The 20,756-nt window shown below is 43.7% G+C and overlaps 1 protein-coding gene across 4 annotated transcripts in view; it reads left to right on the top strand.

Annotated features, from left to right (window-relative positions):
• Positions 1-659: 659 nt before the first annotated feature.
• Positions 660-20,756, top strand: part of FHL1 (four and a half LIM domains 1) — a 55,347-nt gene continuing 35,250 nt past the window's right edge. The window contains exon 1 of one of the 4 annotated variants that reach the window (XM_031445304.2): positions 660-784. The gene's annotated coding sequence lies outside the window, so the exon portion shown is untranslated. Of the gene's footprint in view, positions 785-986; positions 1,002-1,594; positions 1,610-1,801; positions 1,819-20,756 lie in introns of those variants that run through there. The other 3 variants (XM_064482585.1, XM_064482584.1, XM_064482583.1) reach the window with 3 other exon arrangements.

Raw genomic sequence — 20,756 nt, 5'->3', positions numbered from 1 at the left:
TCGTTCCCTCCGGCTGGTGACTAAGGGAAGTGTCGCCAGTGGTTCTTCGGCGCTGCTCAGAACCGCGGGGTTCCCGCAGTATGAGGCAGAATCGGGGTACATTCCGGACCTGGGTGCCTTTGCAGGGGGTGCGCAGGTTAGAGGAGGCTCCTGATGAGGCCACCTTCTCTTGACTCTCTTTGTTGCTCCCATCTCCCGGCCCGGCCGCGGCTGCCTGCAGTGACTCGTGACTCCCCGCCAGCCTCGAGGGCTGCGGCGCGAGGGAGGGGAGCTCCAGGCGCCCCCAGCCCTCCCTCTCCTCGGGCTCCGGGGAGGGAGCCGGCCCTCCGGGTATACGTTCGCCACCGCCTCCTCGCAGCCACCTTCCCCGCGCGCCCGCGCCTTGCAGGCAGCGGGCTGCTCCCGAGGCGGGGGCACGTGGCCGCGCGGGGTGCGTGGCGCTCCCGCCCCCGCCCCGCCCCACCCCCGGCCGGGCCGGCTCCCGCGAGCGCGCGCTCCCCGCACCGCAGACCCCGCGGGCCGAGCCCGGGCTGGCGCGCGCCCCGCCCCGCCCCGGGCCAGCCGCGCCCGCACCCGCGCGCGCGCGCCCTCCCTCCCCACCTCCCCCGCGCGCCCCTCCCCGCCTCCCCCGCGCGCCCCTCCCCTCACGCCCCTCCCGCGCCCTACATCCACCGCCCAGCCGAGGGGGCTCAGTCCGCAGCCGCCGCCGTCGCAGCCGCGCCTCGGCTCCGGTGCAGGCAGCTGCCGCCGCCGAGACAACCCCGCGGGCGAGCATCCTCAAGCAGTAAGCCCGCTTTCTCTCCGCGTGTGCGTGCGTGTGTGCCTCCCGCCCGCCGGGCCCGCGTCCTGGGAGAACGACTGCCCTCCTGCCCCGCCGCCCCGCCCGCCCGGCCTCCCGAGGCCGGTACCTGCGGCCTCGGGCCTCGGCCGCCTAGCCGGGGGTGGGGGCTGTGGGCGCACCGGGTTGCGGGACGGCCGACAGCGGGGTCCCCTCCCCTCCGGTGCGTGCCTCAGTCTCCCTCGAGCTTTCGCCGCCGGGGTGGCGGGCGGAGGGGACCGAGAGCGCCGGGAGGTGGGGGGAACGGGCAGGAGGAGGGGGGGTCTCCCTGCTTTACTCTGCGGAATGTTGGGGAGTGGGGAGAGAGAGAAGGGAGGCCCTCGGTTTTCACGCCGAGGATGGCGGGCAGTGGGGGGTGGGGCGAGGTGGGGGCACCTCTCCGTTTTCTCAGCGAGGATAGCTAGCCAAGGTTGCGGGGAGCGGATGAAGATGAAGTGGGGGGCTCCCCTCGGTTTTCCCTTCGAGGATGGCGGGGTTGGGGGAGGGAGGGAGAGGAGACCTGCCTCGATTCGCACAACGGGGATGGCGGGGGTTGGGGATGGGAGGGAGTGGAGGTGAGGGGGCTCGCCACGGTTTTCTCGACGGGGATGCTGGTGGGGAGGGGTTCAGAGAAGTGGGGGTGGGGTTCAGAGGGAAGGAAGAGGAGGGGGAGGGTCCGCTGTGGCTCTTCTCTCTAAGGGGATGGCGAGGGGTTGGCGAATGGGGGTGGGGAGAGTGGGGGAGTTCAGCTCCAGCGCGGAACCTAGAGAAGCAGGAGGAAGATTCTGTCACGTGAGTTAAGCCTTAGAAGGTGGATTTTCGAAACTGCAGGGTGTGACCTTTCGTCTCCAAAAGCATGAAATCCCTCCAAGGTGCCGTCTGTTCTAGGCTCTGGGAGAGCGGTTTCTGCTTTCGAAGTTTCTCTTTCTCTCCCATTCCTCGCGGCCTCTTAGGCATCCAGGACTAGGTAGAGGTTTGGAAATCATCAAGAGAAGACTGTGGTTCGTATTCAGTGCTATATATATATATATATTCTTTTTTTTTTTTTTTTTGCATTTGGGACTGTGCGAGTTTCTCAGGTTTGTTTTGCTTGCCCTTTACAATAAAAACCCTGTACCAGCGAGACCCCTTGGGAAAAGAAGAGAACAAGGTTTATTAAGGGGACTCCAGGTTTGGTTTTTGAATTTCCTGAAGTGCAAGTGATACGTCATTGTAGCATTTTGCTTGGCTTTCAGAAGAGGTAGAAATAGGATAAACGTATGTCTTTGCTGGAAGTCCCCTATATTTATTTAAATTATTCCATCGGGATTGTCTGAGCCCCCTTTGATTTGAATTTGGACTAGATCCAGTTTTCCTAATTGGAGCCATCATTTTGTAATTGCCTGTAATTCTTCCCTGGGTTATCAAATCTATGGCAAGCTTATAGAGCAGCAGGAATAATTTTTTTCCGTTATCTTGATTGAGACGGTTTTAATGTAAATTTTATGTTGTTCACTGGAAATGTGAACATTTGCAGAATAGCATAAGTTTAAATTATGAGCCCCCTTGGAATTTTTCAGAGCCTTTCCCTCCTCAGCTCATCTCCAGGAACACAACCCTCCCCATTCTTTACACTGAAGAAGCAAGGGCTTCTGGGATGGTAGCTTCGCCTTTGGAAACTCATGCGTATTTGCTTCAGAAGAATACCTATTGAAAAGGCTTAGGCCTTTAATGTGGTGAGGCTATACGTGCTTTCCTATTTTGGTTACATACAGTGCCAATCTAGCCTTACCTTTACTCTCTAAAAGTGCTTATTTAACGTTTTTAATAGCAAATATAATCTTTATGCATCAGGAAATTGGTCAGGTCACGATTTGTGCAAACCACCTGCCTATAAGTATACAGCCCAAGACTACCGTATAGATTCTGTAACGGTATATGGTCTTTGAAATTCAAAGCTACCATTCCCGTATTGAATTTTTGGAGGAAAGGTTTTTTTTTCCAACCAAGTCTAGGTTTTTGAGTGAAACTTAAAAAAAATTGTGTAAGATTTAAATTGGTTAAATTCTTCTTGTATGATACCAGTAAATTGAAGCTAATTTAATATGTATCAAACTAATGGACCACTTAAACAAGATAATTTATTTGTTTACTGGAAATGATAGGCTGGAAATGTTTTAAGTGGAAATAGAGATTTTGGTCTCAAAGATGGATGAGAATGTGTTTAAACACTATTCTTTACACCATTTCTAATGTTAATGTGCTACTCATTGTATACACAAGCAAGGATCAAAAATGATAAATTAAAAATACGATTTAAGTCTGACTTTTTTTCTCTTATGAATAGAATGCTGGGAGTGGTGGAATCTTTACAGAGAGAAGCATGTGATGGTGGTGGGTTTTAAATTTCTCTAGACAAAAGGAGTAAATGGAGTGTCATTTACCCAGCTTTTTGTTTGCCCTGTGGGACTGGAGGAGGGGAAAGAGATGAAGCAATTTCAAAAATTAACAAAAATATGATCAGATAGCTTTCTAAACATTCTTAAAGATTTTTCTCATATCCATTTGAAAAGTAAATCAAGCCTCTGCCTACGAAATGGACCCTCACCTCTAAAGTTTTGACGTTTAAAAAATAAGCATTCGTTGAAGGACAGCCGCTAACCATCTGAGGCTGATGAATCCCTGTCTTCCTGCTTCCCACGTCCAGGTTCCCGTTTTCTCCTCTGGTGCCCGCAGACTTGGCTTTTATAACCTCGTGGGAGCTGAACAAATGTCTGTGCTTGCTTGAGCTTTAGGCCTTATCTATCTGCTGCTTTCCCCAAGTTTTGTCTGCAAAATTTTTTGGTTAATTGAACTTTCCGGTTGTTTGGATTTGGAGTAAAAAGGAGTAGACTCTAATTGATTTCTCTTAAAAGATCTTTTCAACTCCTTTTGGATGAGAGCAAAGAAAGGTTTATTTATTTATTTATTTTGTCAATGGAGTACTTAATTAAGCACAATATATGACCATTTATTTACTCAACCAACATTTACTGAGTTACCGCCTCAGTTGGAAGCTCTGCTAGGTGCAGGGTGCCCAGTGGGTAAGAAATGGCTCCTGCTTTCTGGTGTAGTTATTGAAGTGAACATAGACAGTAAGTTTGTTGTGAATAATCAAGAGTTGTCCACGATCTTCTGGACTTGAACATAGCGCTTTGTGTGCAGTAAACATGCTTCATCCGTGCAGACAGGGGAGCCGGTTCTTTCTAGGGTATTAGTCACTGCATAAATTCCATCTCACCTTCCCAACTAAGACATACTTTGTCATTTTGGGTAATTACATAGTTTATAAGTCATCTTAAGGTCAGTGGGCTTTTAAAATTTTATGTAAAGTAAATAGGACGTAGCAGATTTCTTGATATTAAAGTTTAGCATTTTGTATCACTATATAGAGTAGTGAAAAGGCACCCAGGCCAGCATTCCTTCCTGTGGCTTAAAGCAGTTTCTGACGGCAGATTGGGCCAAAATATTTGTCTTCCTGTGGTCAGCTTTGAATTATGGACACTAATGAATGATGGAACCCAGAGGAGCGGATAACACTAAATGGTAGGGTGAGTAAACCTTTGTCCTCCTGCAGGGCTGCCTCACGATACCTATGAGATTTCCCATCTGTGGATCGTGCTAGACCAGTGGTTTGTAACTGGGGCAGTTTTGCCCCCTAGGGGACATTGAAAAATGTCTAGAGATGTTTTTGGCTGTCACAGGTTGGGGTGTGGCCAGTTGATGTAATTTCCTCTACAAAACACAGTGAAATAACTTCAGGAGAGTAGACTGACAGTTCTTGACATGACCTAGTAGTTGGCTGACTAGTCTTAAAAGTGACTAGTTTCTGAACATTGACCTGAATAATTAAAACACCAATAAAAAATACCCTTCATGGTACTTTCTCTATGCCCGGTGTTATATATGTTGCATAGTCTCTTCATTTTGTAAATGAGAAACCAGGCCCAGAGAGGTAAAGTAATTTGCCCTAGGTGTCACAGCTGGTCAAGGTTGGAAGGGGACGTAAAAATTAGGTTTGTGTTACTCCTCAGAAGTTCAGCACGTCGTACTGTCTCCCTTGTGATGCACTCCATTCAAAGTCTTACTTAACAAAATTAAAATTACCACATGTCCTATACACCATTGAGCTTGCTGGAGAGTAATTAAAACCATAAATGTTAAATTTGATCATACTTGGGAGTAAGTGGCCAGGAGTAGGGGGAGAAAGGGAACTGACGTTACTTGAAGGCCCACTATAGCTCTAGAAAATATGTGAGTTGAATTTATACCTGTTAGGTCATGTGATCCTCATGGCATCTCTGCAAAGTGGTTATGGTGCGCAGCACACAGTGAGGTTGGTGTGGGGTTGCTGAAGCGGGTGAGTTGGGGAGCCTTCTGCAGAGAGGTGAGTGACTGGTCCTGGGTGAAAAGTGGCTTCAGAGGTAAGTTGTAGATGATGGATTGTATTTAGGTAGAGAATGGAGAGGTGAATTACTATACATTCCTCAACTGATAAGAATTGAGTTCAACATGGAGTTTGTTGTAGAGATCCGCCCGAACTGAGCCTGCGTTGTCATTTTGGAGAACTTTATTTTCTATCTTACTTGGAATTTTCAAACACTGGTCTGATGACAGTGAAGCTGGAAGTTCCCTAATTGTGTTTACATCCTTTCTGTGGCTTACCTTCTACCTTTTTTGGACTGTTGTATAGAATTTAGCAATGACAGCATTTAGTTTTGTAGTCTTTTTCTACATTTCTGCAATTTAAACATTTGTTTTTTGCTGTAGAAGTTGTTTTTATAATAAACGTCATCAGATTCATACTTGTGTTTTCCATATGGGGGTGTGTTTTGTTTTGACAGCTAAATATTTATTTCAACTTTTGATGTGTTGTATTTTAGAGCATAAAAAGAAGAAGAATAAAAACCAGCCCAATAGCAATCATACTTTGTCGGGCAAGCATTTTGTGTGTGTATGTGGGGGGGGGGGTAGAAGTTCCTCATGTTTCATTTCATTTACTTTAAATTGGAAAGGAATTTTCACCATGGTTCTCAAGATCCAGGATGCTGGGGGAAAAAAAGAAATGCTATTTAGATAAAATTTACGTTTTGATTTCCACATAGGACTGTGAGCCATAGATTCTAATTGTAATACTGATGTGCTGATTCCGACTGCAGCAGCCAGCCACTTGGGCCATCAACCACTGTGTGTGGACGTGCATTGTGATGCTGCCCTGATTTTGTACCACCTTGCCATGATTTTAGAGTAGACTCAAGAGAGATCTGATAAAACTTGCAAGAATGCACTAATCCTTTTGAAAATCTGTTATTTTAATGATAAGAGAGGTACTTCTTCATTGTAGGGAAATTCAGGAAATACAGACAAGCCTGGAGAAGAAAATAAAAATTATTTATAATCCACTACCCAGAAATTAGCAACAGTGTTTTATATTTCTTTTGAAAATGCAGTGATTTGTGTTAAATGGTGGATTCAGAGCCTGTTGCAAAATCTCCAGCTTATAAGTGTAGTCTAAGTTTAAAAAATTTTTTTACCAGAAGATCTTAAGAATTATTGTTGCATCTCTAGGTGGCAATTATGGTCATGAGGAATGAAGTGGGAGCTGCACCCAAGAGTAGAGAGTTAGAGAACCATCCCGTGGCCTCCTCATGTAACCTCCTTAAGATTCCTCCTCCTCCAACTTGAATAGTAGAATTTCAGTGCTAGAAGGGGCTGTCCGGACCCACTCTCCCTTCAGTTTACAGAAGGGAAAATCGAGGCTCAAAGAGATCGAGCACCTGATCCAAGGTCACGTGATGTATTAATGTCAGAGTTCCAGTTTGAAGTTTTCGGTCCTCCATATGTAGATAAGGTTTTATTTTCTAATTAAAAACTTCACAGCCAAGAAGTTTTTGTTGGCCTGTCTGTCAAAAGATCAAGTTATATGGTAAAAGTACGTTAACTATAAAAGGCCAACTTTTTCTTAATTTCAGAAAATGATCAGAACAGTTGTGTGCAGGTATTTATCATGTTATTTGCTTCACTGAAATTGAACACTTGTGGTGGGGAACCTCTTCTGATCTCTAGCCTTTAGTTTCATTTCTTCTAGCCAAAGAGGCAAGTATAGGTGCCAAGGTTTATCAAATATGCCTAAGGTCACAGACATGCAAAACGACTCGGTAAGAGTCTTTATACATCCTAGCCTGGAAGGCCCCTGTTGGAGCTGTTGCTGCATGAAAGTATTTTCTCCCTTTCTATAGCGAGGTATCTGTTAAAATTGTGGGGAAGAAATTTTAAAGATTGCATTTGCTGCTGGAGAGGCTGTGGAGAAAGGGGAACCCTCCTACACTGCTGGTGGGAATGCAGTTTGGTGCAGCCACTATGGAAAACAGTGTGGAGATTCCTCAAAAGACTAGGAATAGACTTACCATATGACCCAGGAATCCCACTCCTGGGCTTGTATCCATAAGGAAATCTACTTCAGGATGACACCTGCACCCCAATGTTCATAGCAGCACTATTTACAATAGCCAAGACATGGAAACAGTCTAAATGTCCATCAACAGGTGACTGGATAAAGAAGTGGTATATTTATACAATGGAATACTACTCAGCCATAAAAACCGACAACATAATGCCATTTGCAGCAACATGGATGCTCCTGGAGAATGCTATTCTAAGTGAAGTAAGCCAGAAAGAGAAAGAAAAATACCATATGAGATCGCTCATATGTGGAATCTAAAAAACAAAAACAAAAACAAACAAACAAACAAAAACAAAGTGTAAATACAGGACAGAAATAGACTCACAGACAGAGAATACAGACTTGTGGTTACCAGAGGGGTGGAGGGTGGGAAGGGATAGACTGGGATTTCAAAACTATAGAATAGATAAACAAGATTACACTGTATAGCACAGGGAAATATACACAAAATGTTATGATAACTCACAGAGAAAAAAAATGTGACAATGAGTGTGTATATGTCCATGAATGACTGAAAAATTGTGTTGAACACTGGAATTTGACACAACATTGTAAAATGATTATAAATCAATAAAAAAATGTTAAAAAAAATAAATAAAGATTGCATTTGCTTCCAAACTTAGGAAATTAAATTGTAGCAAATACTGGCACATGCTCATGTGCACTCACAGGCAGTGTTGTCGTTTTTTAATCCAGCACTATTAAAAATAAGTTCCTCCACTTTACTCCCTTTCTTTCTTGGCCTTCTTTATTCTTTCTGTAGCTGTAGGGGGTCACTCTTTCTTCGTGTCTCTTTTGCCCATGTGTCTGTTTCATTCTTAGGGTAACTTTTTTTTTTGGTCCATTGCACTCTGCCCACTTTCCTTTTTCTGGGCTCTCAGAGTCATCATGTTCATCTTCCCCTTCCCCAGTTTGCCAGTATTCCAGTTACCCCAACCCAGGCCAGGTCTGTTTTTCAGCCTGGGATAGGCAGGGAAGCTGCTCTCCAGAGCAGGGGTCGGGTGAGATCTGGTGTCACTTGATACAGAAATGTCACTGTTAGCATTGAATTAAACAAATACATCCAGAGATTACAGAGGCTGCGTGCGTACACATGTAAACCTGCGAACGCAAAATTGCCCCTTCTCTATGGCCAGGGCCCCAGCCAGTGCTAAAGCTACATGAAATAGCAAATATGGATACTCACTGCCAAGGGCTTACTATTTGAACAAATGAGAAAATTGTACCCTTGCCTAGGGGTGTGTTCTTAAATAGTTTTTGCTCCTGTTCCTCATTATTGCCTGCTAATGAGTATGTGCACTGGCAGCGAGCCGCCAGCTCTTCCCAGCTTCCTGTAGTACGTTGGATTCACTTCTGAACACGGCTTTCGTCTGTATTTAAACCAATGAGATTGCTTGCACTTCATTCTGGAACTACGGTAGGTATGAAATACACGGATAGAAGATACATGTGTACTGTTATTTTTTTTTAATGCAGTGAAACCTAGAAAAAGGAAAGAGCAATCAAAATCAGTCTTGATTGACGGTAGTCTGTTTTTTGTAGGATTTATATTTTATTTACCCACATAAAAACTCGGGATCTTACTATATTCGAGACAGAAAATGTTCCATAGTCATTCTAATCACAAGAATTTGAAAAATCCACAAAGTATCCACAAAGTTTTAAATGTACTTTCAATACTAAGGAAATGGTAACTGATAATGTAGAGGTTTTATCATCAAGGTTGTTTTGACGAGGATGGCACAAGACTAAATTTGTTACTCGATTGATTAACAAGTTTTGTTGCTCACTTTCAGTTTTAGAGTTGCAGACGAAGCTGCTGGGTTCTGTCAGATGACAAATGTGTGATTTGTTCGGAAGCCATTAAGGATTGGTTTTTCAGTGAATCTCTGCCACGTCGAGTATTATACTTTATTCTTGTTCGGGAAGCTAATTGCCAGCGCCTGCCTATAGACATAATCAGGCATCTGCACTTCCATGTGACCGGGCAAACTGAAGTAACAGGTGTTCCCCCCAGGTTTTATAGAGACTAAAGGGTACACATAGACACGAATTCTAAATTCCAAAAATATTGATATCACTAAGCCATAGTAGTGGATTTAGACATTTTGAATTAACAACATTTTATGTTTTTTAATAGTTTCTAAGAAATACTCTGTAAATAATGGTAGTTTCAAATACTTGAAATGTTTTTTTTTTTTTAAAGTCCCCAGCAAGATGGCTTCTAGAAGCTAGGGAGTCACTTGAAGTTCCTTGTCAAGATTCTACATCTCCAGATGCCAGCGTCAGTTCCGATTTTCAAATTCCAGGCCCTTCCCTTCTAGGCCACAGGTGACAGAGTTTTCCAATATAGTAAGCACACCTAAGTACACCAAGGAAAGAAACAAATCAGCCAAACTACTAAGAGGTGAAAGTTGATACTTGCATCTACAGATAAAGCAGTTGGCCTTTGTTAGAGGAGCCACTTTTAAAATGTCAACTTTTCTTCCCAATTTATTAAGGAATGATTAACAGATATAATTGTATGTATTCAAAAGCCTGGTGATTTCATATACATAGACATCATGGAATGATTGTCAAGGTGATTTAATATCAAATTTATTGGGTGTCATCTACATACAGTAAACTGCATCTGCTCAAGGCATACAATTTGATGAGTTTTGACGGATGTGTAGACCCATGAAACCACTGCCAGCATCAGGAGGTGTGGAGTATTTTTGTCACTCCCCCAGAAGTTTCCTCATGCTTCTTTTGCAATACATTCTTCCCCTGCCCCCGCCCCCGGGCAGCCCTGGTCTGCTTTTGTGTGAGAGCTGCTTTCTAACTTAGAGTGGAAAGTTTGTGACTTTCTCTATCCAAAGACCAGGTCTAAGTCTAAAACACAGTCTAAAATCATACTGTAGAGAGAGTCCGGGTTTGATTTCCTACAACTTCTTCCCCATTATCTAAAGATGAGTCCTTAAGAATTTTGCCTGCAAGTAAACCACAGCCTCTGGACTGTATAGTCTCGTTATGTAACTTGGATTGAAGGGAAATCACAGCCAAGAGAGAAACAATTTGCCGAGGAGGTAATTAGGCTTGTTTATTTTTAGAAGAGGTACTGGGATTGAACCCAGGACCTGGCGTATGCTAAGCATGCGCTCTGCCACTTGACTTATACCCTCCCCCACCCGAAACAATTCTGATAAAATAGAAAGGCGGTGTATGTTCTTCTAAAGAAGGAGATACAGTGAGATGTCACATCCCCCCAAGGACAGGACAAATAAAGTAATTTGAGCTCTGCTTCACACTTACTCATAAAGTTAAAATGAAAGGATGAGAAGAAATGTTTTGCACGTATAGATCTATACCTCCAGCTAGTGTATTTATATAATCATTCTTCAGGAATAATCCTATCCCTAGAGACTTCCAAAAGATTTGAAACAGGTTTCAGAGGGAATTTTCAGTCGACAGAAGGTGTACCATCTTCATACACTTAGGTGCAAAGCCCGCTTTTAACCTGCCGAGTGTTGCTTTCCCATTGATGTATTCAGCTGAACAAATGATAAGGAAATTTAAGGGCTGTAGTATTGAGATGCAATTTGACCCTTCTTCACTCACCCTCTCAAAATAATTCATGTCACTATCCATTTATATCTAGCTGGCTGTCCATCCCATTGCTGTCACTCTGTCCTGCTCTAGTCCCCACCTGCCACTCCTGATTTCTGCTGTTTCTGCCCTCTTCTGTCTTCCTTTCCCGGTTTTCTTCCTCCTCATCTTTTCTGTCTCCTGGTGCCGCTCCTCTTACACTGCTCTGCTTTCCCAAGACAAAGCTGTTTGTATAAACATCTCCAGACTGAGTCATCAGCAAACTAACTCCAACACGTCACATACCATATTGGAGGCTGTTTCTCTTACTTTTTGTTTTGTGACCCAATAATTTCCTCAGACTGCTTTTCAGTTTGGGGCCACACTGGAGGTTTGAGAGTTGTTGAAAGGTTGGTTTTCAGATAATCAAAGTTGAATATGTTATAGATGGCCTTGGAAACCATAAATCATTAAAAAGAAAGGAATGATTTACATTACAGTGCACCTATGAAACTACCTTTTACAAAGCTGAAGCAATTAAAATTGTCTTGGGGTAAGGTGATTTATTGTTTCTTAGAATGTACTGTAAAGCTTTTTTTTTAAAAAAAAAACCTTCAACATTTGTCAAAATCTATTGATGCACAACACAGAGTGAACCATAATAGAAACTTTGGACATTATGTGATAGTATCAGTGGTGGCTCATCACCTGTGAAGGTAAGTTACAATAACGTAAGATGTTAATGGTAGAGGAAAATGGGAAGAGGGTATTGTGCAGGTGTGTGGAAACTACTTTCTGCTCATTTGTTTTGTAAACTTCCAGCTGCTTTTAAAAAATCTTTTAGTTAAAAAAAAATTTTCATACATATGGGATTCAGAATACAATGACTATGTTAGGCACTTTTTATTATTAACTTGTAGATAAAAGTGCAGTATTCATTTTTAAGTACTAGTAAAGTAAGAGAAGTGCTTGGTCGTGAGTCATATAACTTGTACCACGGGCCCCCTGAAAAGGGAAAGGATGAGCTGTCAGGAGAGCTGCCCAGTGCTGCTCACCACTGTCTGGTTGCACAAGAGTTACTGGGCCGGTCAGTGTGAGCACTGGGTTGGGACTTTCTTTGTCTGCCACCATTGGGGCGTTGTGCCATCTTTGTGGTGGAATGGAGACACAGACTTGACAAATTCCCTGCCCTACAACCCAATGAGCCCTCTTTTTGATCCTTGCAGTTGTGGTATCAGTAGCAACAGTGACAATTGGTGAGCTCATGCCAACTCTTGGAGCCAGTATCCAGGTCAGAGTTTGATTGCTTTGGGCCAGAGGCTATCGCATGGCTTGTAGTAGCATAGACCTGACACCAGAACCTCTGGGCAGTTACTCAGCAGGGCTGGTGGATAGTAAACCCATGTGAAGAGATTAGGTCTTTTAAGGTCTTGTTGTAAATGGTTTCTGTATATTGGAACTGGGTGATTATGAACAACTACAAATATATGCTGCTTTCTTGAGTTGGCTGTGAAAACAGAACATTCTATGTAGGCATTAGTAGGTGGGGGTGGGGATCAGGCCTGAGACGGATGTAGAGACTGAAGGAGACAAACTAATGTGGGGATGATGTTAAAATCATTGGAAGAGAAGAAACTGACAGAGTGTACAGAATTAGAACATATATGAGGGCGGTCACTCAAGGAATGGGTGTCTGGGGACGTGGCTGTTCATGGAGTGTGTCTGTCAGGTCTGTGATTAGACCCAGGGTCAAAAACTTCGTATAGTTACCTGAAAAAATACCAGTAAAGAGGGAGTGAGTTAATAGAGTTCACCTACTTAGTAAATTTTATTTTGTATATCGGAAGAAACGTTTTTGTGTATGGATTTGTCCTGTACATGCGTTGTTACACTTGTTATTAGACAAGCTTTCACGTATTTTTTTCTTGATCCACTGCTTGATTGGTTGACTGTACATGTGATCCTACCTCTGTTGGAAGCAGGAGATTTTCACAGGGGGATGGGGAACGGGGGAACAGGAATAACCTCTCCCTGAGTCCCAGTCCGTGATGGAGGCCGGGGATTCCAGTTAGGCTGCAGGATCACAGGTGCCTGTGGGCCAGTGGCGAACCAAACGGTGACACTGCCAGTGCATTCCTGGTGGTCACCTTCACAACTGCCATCACGTTCTGCGAGCTGTCTTGATTGCACAGCAGTCATGTCTGTCATAGAGACGGCTAAAGTAATGGTCTGACCACATCATCGTGTATTTGCACCACAGGTGTAGACGGGCTCGGCCGGTCAGTCTGGAGGCCTGGCTCAGTCCTGGTCCTCCCGACCAGGCTGCTGGAAATAGCTGGAAGGCCTGCGGAGGTGCCGTAGCGGTGGCAGGCAGGGCGGGTGTGTGACACCATCATGTCCCTCGCTGCTCACCCAGCTGCTGCTCGCTGCCCTTTGGCTCCTCTTTGTCCCCCTCCCCTCTGTCTCTCCTGTACTCTTAGTTCAGTTACTTGTGAATTTTCTGTTAAGGAACAAGGAAAGAGGGTCTCAGCACTAAAAAGCTGGGGGACCCTTGGCTGAAGCAGTCAGACTCCCGGAGCAGCGCCCTTCAGACGAACTTCCTTCGCGGCCAGGCTTCCGGAACCGGCTGTGCAGGCTTGTTAGGGGTAAAATGGAACTTAGGGTGCTTTGTAAAGTTCCTGACAGGCGACTTGAAAGTTGATTTGTGTCACCCTGTAAACTTACCATTCCTTCCACTTTTAAAAGTGGATTTTTTTAAATCTGATTTTTCTCGACGTGTTTGTTATTGTCCTATGGCTGCGGGCACGCTGATGTGGAAGGATTTACTCTGTGGCTAATTGATTGGAGCAGGGGTGCCCTGTTGCCAGCGTGTAAGGAAGCAGTTCATGGAGTGCCCAACCCAGCTTATACAGTAGGAGTCCGAGCACTTCATCAAATGTAGTCAGCAAATGTTTATTGAGTGCATACTCTGTGTGCAGGGCCCTTTGCTAGATGCTGTGGGGCATGTTAAAAACAAAAGCGATCTCTTTGAGCGAGGAACATCTTTTCTAACTGGAGCTGCTGTTAGAGACGCATTAAGGATGTTGTGGAAAGAGTCCTGAACTGAGGGGGAAGGGAGAGAGTCAGGAGTTTGGAATCCTAGCCCAAGTTCTGCCAATAACCATCTGGTCCCTTGGGCAAATTACTTGCCCTCTCGGGGTCTCAGTTTATAGAAAGGGAATCGGGCTGGATAATCGCTAAGACATTCTATAGATTGGTTCATAAACAAATGGGTTAAAAAGCTAAATAACAGTAGAAGGCAGTAATAGAAGAGATTCCAGAAGATGGTACTTTCTCTTTTGCCAAATCAAGTATACATCTGATAGTATTACACGTATATGGTACATACAGTTGTACTGTATACTTACACTAATTACAACTGGAGACCAGCATTTCTCAAAGTGGGGTCCTTGGATCAGCAGCATCCGCATTACCTGGGAGCTTCTTAGAAATGTAGATTCATGGGCCCACCCTAGACCTGCTGAATCAGAAGCACTGGGGATGGGGCCCAACACTGTGGTTTAACAGTCCCCCCGCCCAGCAGATTGTGATGCTCACTAAATTTTGACTACAGGCTGTGGGAATTTGGGGTGGTGGTTCTCAAACTTGGCTGCACATTAGATTCATCTGGGGGAACTTGGGGTGCAACCAGACTCCCTAGGTGCAGCCAATTTGAGAATCACTGGTTTAGAGGAGGGTGGCATGTGCGAAAGCACCTGCTATTCTCCAGTGGTGACAAACCTCCGAGGCGGGGAGTCAGCCAAAGCCAGAGTTGAGTATGGGGGAGGGGAAAAGTGGGTTTGAAGATGATTGGAAGGCCTTGGATTTCGTGCTAGAAATTTGGCCTTTAGATTACAGTGGAGGAAGGTTTTGGGGAAAGGGAGTGATACGTTCAAGGTGGTATGTTTGCAAGATTATTTTGGCAGCTCTAGGGAGCACGTGCATAGTCAAGAACATCTGATGAAGTAGTCTAGGTGTGAAGTAATCAGGGGCCCCATTACAACTGTAGAAGTGAGATTATAAGGAAGAAAAAGTGTGAAAGCTCTTCTGCAGGACAGATGGCCAGGATTCGGTGATGATTGTGGGGGTCAAGGCAGTGTTAGAATAGTCTTTGGCTCAGGAGTTCCTCTCTTCTTCTGGGACAGCCAGCGCTTTCCAGATGCAGCTGTCAGGATTGTCACATTCTATGGGTCTGAAATCATCCTTTGTCCCTCGTTGCTTTGATTTAGGAGTTCTTATTTGGGGGGTGGGTATTCCCCAGTGAGTTATAGAAAAATACAAATTATAGTCACCCAGAAAGCTACCCACGGTCATCATAGCAGGGGAAAAAAATCCTGTTTCTCTTGATGAAGGAATGCTTGGAGTTGTGGGAAAATTATAAACTTGGCAATGACTAATTCAAACCTATCAGTCAATTAAGTGAATTTTTACTTTATCATTTGTTTTATTTGGGAGCTGTTGTAATAGTCACTGAAAGAACATCAATCTCCATATTTTTAAAACAAAACAAAACAAAAATACCATTGAACATTAGGGCAAAGGACAAGAATTTCAAGATTTTACCTTTTGACTTTAGCAAATATTTGCAGCTCCATTTTTCTTGCTGGATTTCACCATTTGGTTTTTTTTTTTTTTGCATTCCTGTTTGTTCCTCATGTCCAGTAAGTTTTGTTTTCTCTGTTATTGATGGCTTTTTTATTTGTAAGTATTCTTAATGGATTTTTGTTTTTCTGCTTTTCTTTGGGCTTACAAAGAGCAGTTAGCCAGCGGTTATGTAAAGATACACACAGAAAATACCTAAAGTCTTTTTTTTTTTTAACATTTTGACTTCTTTCATCCATTTCTTCCCCCTCAACCCTGCCTCTGGCAACCATCAATCTGTTCTCTGTATCTTTGAGCTTGCTTGTTCTTTTTTCAATTCTAGATTCTGTATAGAAGAGAGATCATACAATATTTGTCTTTCTTTGACTAATTTCACTTACGATGCCCCTAGATCCATCCATGTTCTTGCAGATGGCAAGATTTCCTTCTTTTTTATGTGTGAGTAGTATCCCATTGTATACGCATGCACCACAACTTCTTTATCTATTTATCCACTGATGGACATTTAGGTGGTTTCCATATCTTGGCTGTTGTAAGTAGTGCTGCAGTGAATATGGGGGTGCAGATATGTTTTCGAGGTAGTTTCTTTGAATAAATACCCATAAGTAGAGTTGCTGGATCATATGTGAGTTCTATTTTTAATTTTTTTGAGGAACCTCTGTACTGTTTTCCATGGTGGCTGTACCAAGTTACATTCCCACCAACAGTGCATGAGGGTTCCCTTTTCTCCACACCCTCACCAGCACTGGTTAGTTGTGGTGTTTTGATGAGAGCTATTCTTACAAGTGTGAGGTGATATCTCTTTGTGGTTTTAATTTGCATTTCTCTGAGGATTAGCGATGTTGAGCATCTTTTCATGTGTCTGTTGGCCATCTGGATGTCTTCTTTGAAAGAATGTATTCAGTTCTCTCCCCATTTTTTAATCGATTTTTTTTTTGGCATTGAGTTTTATGAGTTCTTTGTATATTTTGGATGTTAGTCCCTTATCATATATATCATTTGCAGGTACTTTCCTCCATTCTCTAGGTTGCCTTTTCATTTGGTTCGTAGTTTTATTTGTTTTTTTTGTTTTTTGTTGTCCCACTTATTTTTGCTTTTGTTGCAAAAGTATGCTTAATGTTTTAGTACTCCAATTAAAAAAGCACAATTTTTAAAAATTTCTTATCCCTCCTTTGTGACCAAAAATTCTTTAACTTTGCATCCAGAAATGGCCCATTGAAAGAGCTCCTTAGTGCTTATCCATGGCCTGGGGGGGCGTGCTGCTCACCTTTCCTCCTTTTGTTAGTTTACAAGTTGTGTCATATCTGGAAGGAAAGACCTTTTGTTACTAGTTTGGAAACTTATAAAGGCAAATTCGGTATTTTAAAGGGTTACATATATTCCAATGCAGGGTTTAACAATGGCTTACCTTTGGTAATGCTGCACGATTTGTAGTTTTCTGAAGGAACTAGAAAAAGAAATCTATGGAAGAATCTAGACAGATCACAACTTGAAATGTGTAGTTTATCTAGAAGATAAGATACCTTTTAAAAATATAACCTATCTTTTCCCAGGTGGGATCAAGAGTCGTCTGTTTTCAAATTGTGAAGAATATTATATCATATAAAAGTAAATGTAGGAACTTATGTGGAAAAAATGATCTTCTAGACATAGTATAGTGTATATCATACTCAGTCTTTAATATAAGGACACAAAGGTAGATTTTGTTCTGTTTCTATAACATAATATCCTTTTGGGTTTTATTTATTTATTTAGTTAATGTGTTGTTAAAGATTTGATGATGTTGCAGATCTTAATGATGTTGAGATTATTAAAATGAGGCATCTTTCATCTGAACTGTTTGTTTATAGCAATAAATAAATTTGCTGGATGAGAGCTACTTTGTCAGTCCTTCTGCTAAAGTGGCCATCTTGTTTGTATTTCTTCCTGTGTTTTACGGATTTACGTATTTCAAATGCGTTTTGGACGATGCATACGCCAATGTTTCTGAAGATCATAGTAGCGTAAACATCTGAATGGAAGCAGGATAAATGAGTCTGGGCTGGCCGCCCGGTACCATCACAAGTGTACCTCATTAAGAAGGTATTTGGGGTTCACTGCTTTCTGGTTTCTGAGGTAGGAGAGAATATTCTGAAGGACATGATTAAGGCATGGTTACCATGACAATCACATTCAAAGAATTTAGAGGAGACAATGAATCTGTGGGGCTCATCCATTTTGATTGATTCAACCGGTCTTTTAGGTTCATTCAGACAGCTGCTTTCTCTGGGTTCTCTTTTCCACATAATTCACACAATTGATTGGTGATTTGGGGGTCATTGCAGCTTGGCTGTCTGTAGTGATAGGGTCGCCAGTGTCTTGTGACCAAAATACGGTGGCTAGACCTGAAGGAGAATGATTGTGTATGTTAAATGTCACTAGGACGTAGCTGCTGGCTTCTGGAGTAATAAAAATGGTTTGTCTAATTTCACTTATGAATTCTGTCAGGGTGGGATAAGATTAACGTGATTTATTTTGCAGCATGACTGACCCTAAAGTGTTTGGGTTTTATTTTGGATTACTTTGCTGTCATCACATTTTACCCACTGTCTTTGGCTGCTGCTCTGTTTTTCTTCTTTGACTTGCACAATATCGCCAACACGATTTGTGTCATGTCTGATCAGAGCCACAGTCGCATACAGCACATCTGAAAGTATACACAGCTCTACCTGCCGTGAGGGCCTTTACCCTCCCAACCCCAGCTAAATGTTAAGTGGCACACGCTAGCACCGACAGTAAAGCGAAATGGAAATACAGATGCTGTTAAAATCTTGCTGTACGTTTTTCTCTTTCTTGGTGGGCTGGTTTTGATGGTGAAACCATGAACTCTGGAACCAGACTCCTCTGGCAGGGGCCCAAGTTGGACCCCAACCAGGGAGCTCTGCCTGCTCAGCCTTTGGGCCTTTCTCTCTTCTGCCCTCTGGAGGGCGTCGGGGAACATGACATGCAAGGACTTCCTCTGGAAGGGAGAGCCTGCATCTTTGAGTTCTCTAGCCTCCCCTGGCCCCACCAGGCTCCTCAAAGCCTGAACTTGTAGCGGTAGGGAGCAGACAGAGAGAAGGCAGGGAAGGGGTCTTAGGGCGGAAGCTATCCTGGTTCTTTAGAGAACAGGGTTACTTCAAGTAGAGCCCTGGATGTATTGAATCCATCTCCAGGAAAAATCAGTTCCAATGGGGTGGGTAAAATGAACCAGTATAATAATAAGGCTAGAGGGTGATGGGTTCAGGTTTGAAGTTTTAGTTGGGCTGGATCTAACTAGGGGTATATTTGGGGCCAAGTATCTGTGGCAGCATATGAAGGCATTATCCAAGTTTGATAACAATTTCATTCTGCGCCTGCAGCAATAGTCATGATAATTATATATCTGATATTCAGCTAGTACTTTTCATGTATAAGGCACTAAGCGCTTTACAGGCACTGGCCCCTTGCCACTGTCAGCCTGTCTGTGAGGTAGCTGACCATTATGAGGCTCAGAGTGGTGGTACAGCCAATGTAAGGCAGGGCCCGCATGTGACCCCAGGCTGTCTGACTCTGGCACCCTTGCTGTGAACAGCTGTGCCATGCTGCATTCTCGCTGCAGCTGCACGAAAGGGTGTGGCATCTTCTAGAAACAGTGAGTTCCAGATGAGTGGGGTGTGGGCGGTGGGAAGTGAGGTTGAGCAGAGCCTTTTGTAGATACGTACCATGTCAAATCCTGGGAGCTAGAGAAGAAATAAGGCATTTCTGCCTTTGCCACCAAGAAACTTCAAGTCCTGTAGGATAAATGAGGCATAGCATGAAACCAGGGGTACATTATTCATATAGTAGAGTAACAAAATATTATCTCTATTTAAGTACTGGTGGGAAGAGGACTACAAAGTATTCCTTGGGGGCCAGTCACTTTCAGGCATTCGTGTTTGAAAGTTAACTCTTTGTTGCCAGCACTGATCTGCCTTGCTCTGGGCTTTTGACCTGGCAGACAAGGACCCTGTCTCTGTAGTCGGCAGACTTGTCCATTTTGAGTTTGGAAGAGATGTCTTCAACTCTGACAGCTGTTATTAAGGTCTCTAAACAGATGAACCCACTAGTCTGTTGAACTAACTGGACCAGCTGCTTATTTTTGTTTAAAAATAATCTCAGCGGGGAGAGTATGTCTCAGTAGAAGAATGTGTGCTTAGCATGCTCGAAGTCATGGGTTCAATCTCCAGTACTTCCATTAAAAAAAACCTAATGATAAATAAATAAATAGACTTAATTACCTCCCCCTGGTAAAACAAACTAAACTTGCAAAAAAACTCTCTAACCACTGTTTTTTGGATGGGCCTGGAGCTGATTGGTTGAGGGCTGGGGGCAGTGATGAGCCGGGTTATAATCCTTGGTTTGTGTCTGCCTTATTTCATCTGATGGATACTTCTCTAGCGCCTCCTGTGTGGCAGGCACTGTTCTGGCCATGGGACCAGAGCAGTGAACAGAGCAGACGGGGCCCTCTTCTCAGGGAGCTGTCTTTTTCTCAGATTTCATTTGCTCGTGTACATTTCACAGTTGATATAAAAGTGCCTTTGGTGTGAGTTTCAGGATTTGACACATTGGGGATGGTGCCATGATCACACTTCCTTTCTCCCTAGCCCTAGCCAGTCCTTTCTGAATAATTAGGGGCGGGGAGGGTGATGATGTCAGCATGCCTGTAGGGAGGCCTCGTGGGGAGGCCTCGTGGGTGCAGGGAGGGCGGTGTGTCAGGTGTACTGTCTTTGTGTCGGCAGCGATGGGAAAAGCACAAGGCACACCTGTTTCCTAGTCATGCTGAACCATCCACGAGGGGATGAGCCTGCATCCTAATCCTGTTGTTGATTGGAGATAACTTCAGCAGTCGCAAGGCACCTCATCTCCATAGCAACACCTCTAAATATTACTCTGGTGACTTGTGCTCTACATTCTGTCTGGATCTGAGCCCTCTTGTGGCAAAATATTCTAAAGATGTTAAAAGAGGGGGGAAAAAAGTCTCAACTAATAAATCTATTCTAAACGACTGAGTCATTTGTTTTGATTACCCGGGTGATTGCCAAATGTTAATTTAAAACTGAAATAGGCCATGAGCTCACCCTGCTAACAATGCTGAGTGTTTGAACTAATACAGCTTGATAATGAGGGGCCGGATCCACTGCTGGGCGAATGTTATATGATAAACAGACATTTGGGGAAATATGCAGAACACCTTGGCAGTTTTCCTTTAAC

Source organism: Camelus dromedarius, chromosome X (assembly GCF_036321535.1).
Source record: "Camelus dromedarius isolate mCamDro1 chromosome X, mCamDro1.pat, whole genome shotgun sequence".
Lineage (NCBI taxonomy): Eukaryota > Metazoa > Chordata > Mammalia > Artiodactyla > Camelidae > Camelus > Camelus dromedarius.
This window is presented reverse-complemented; position numbering and strand designations above follow the sequence as displayed.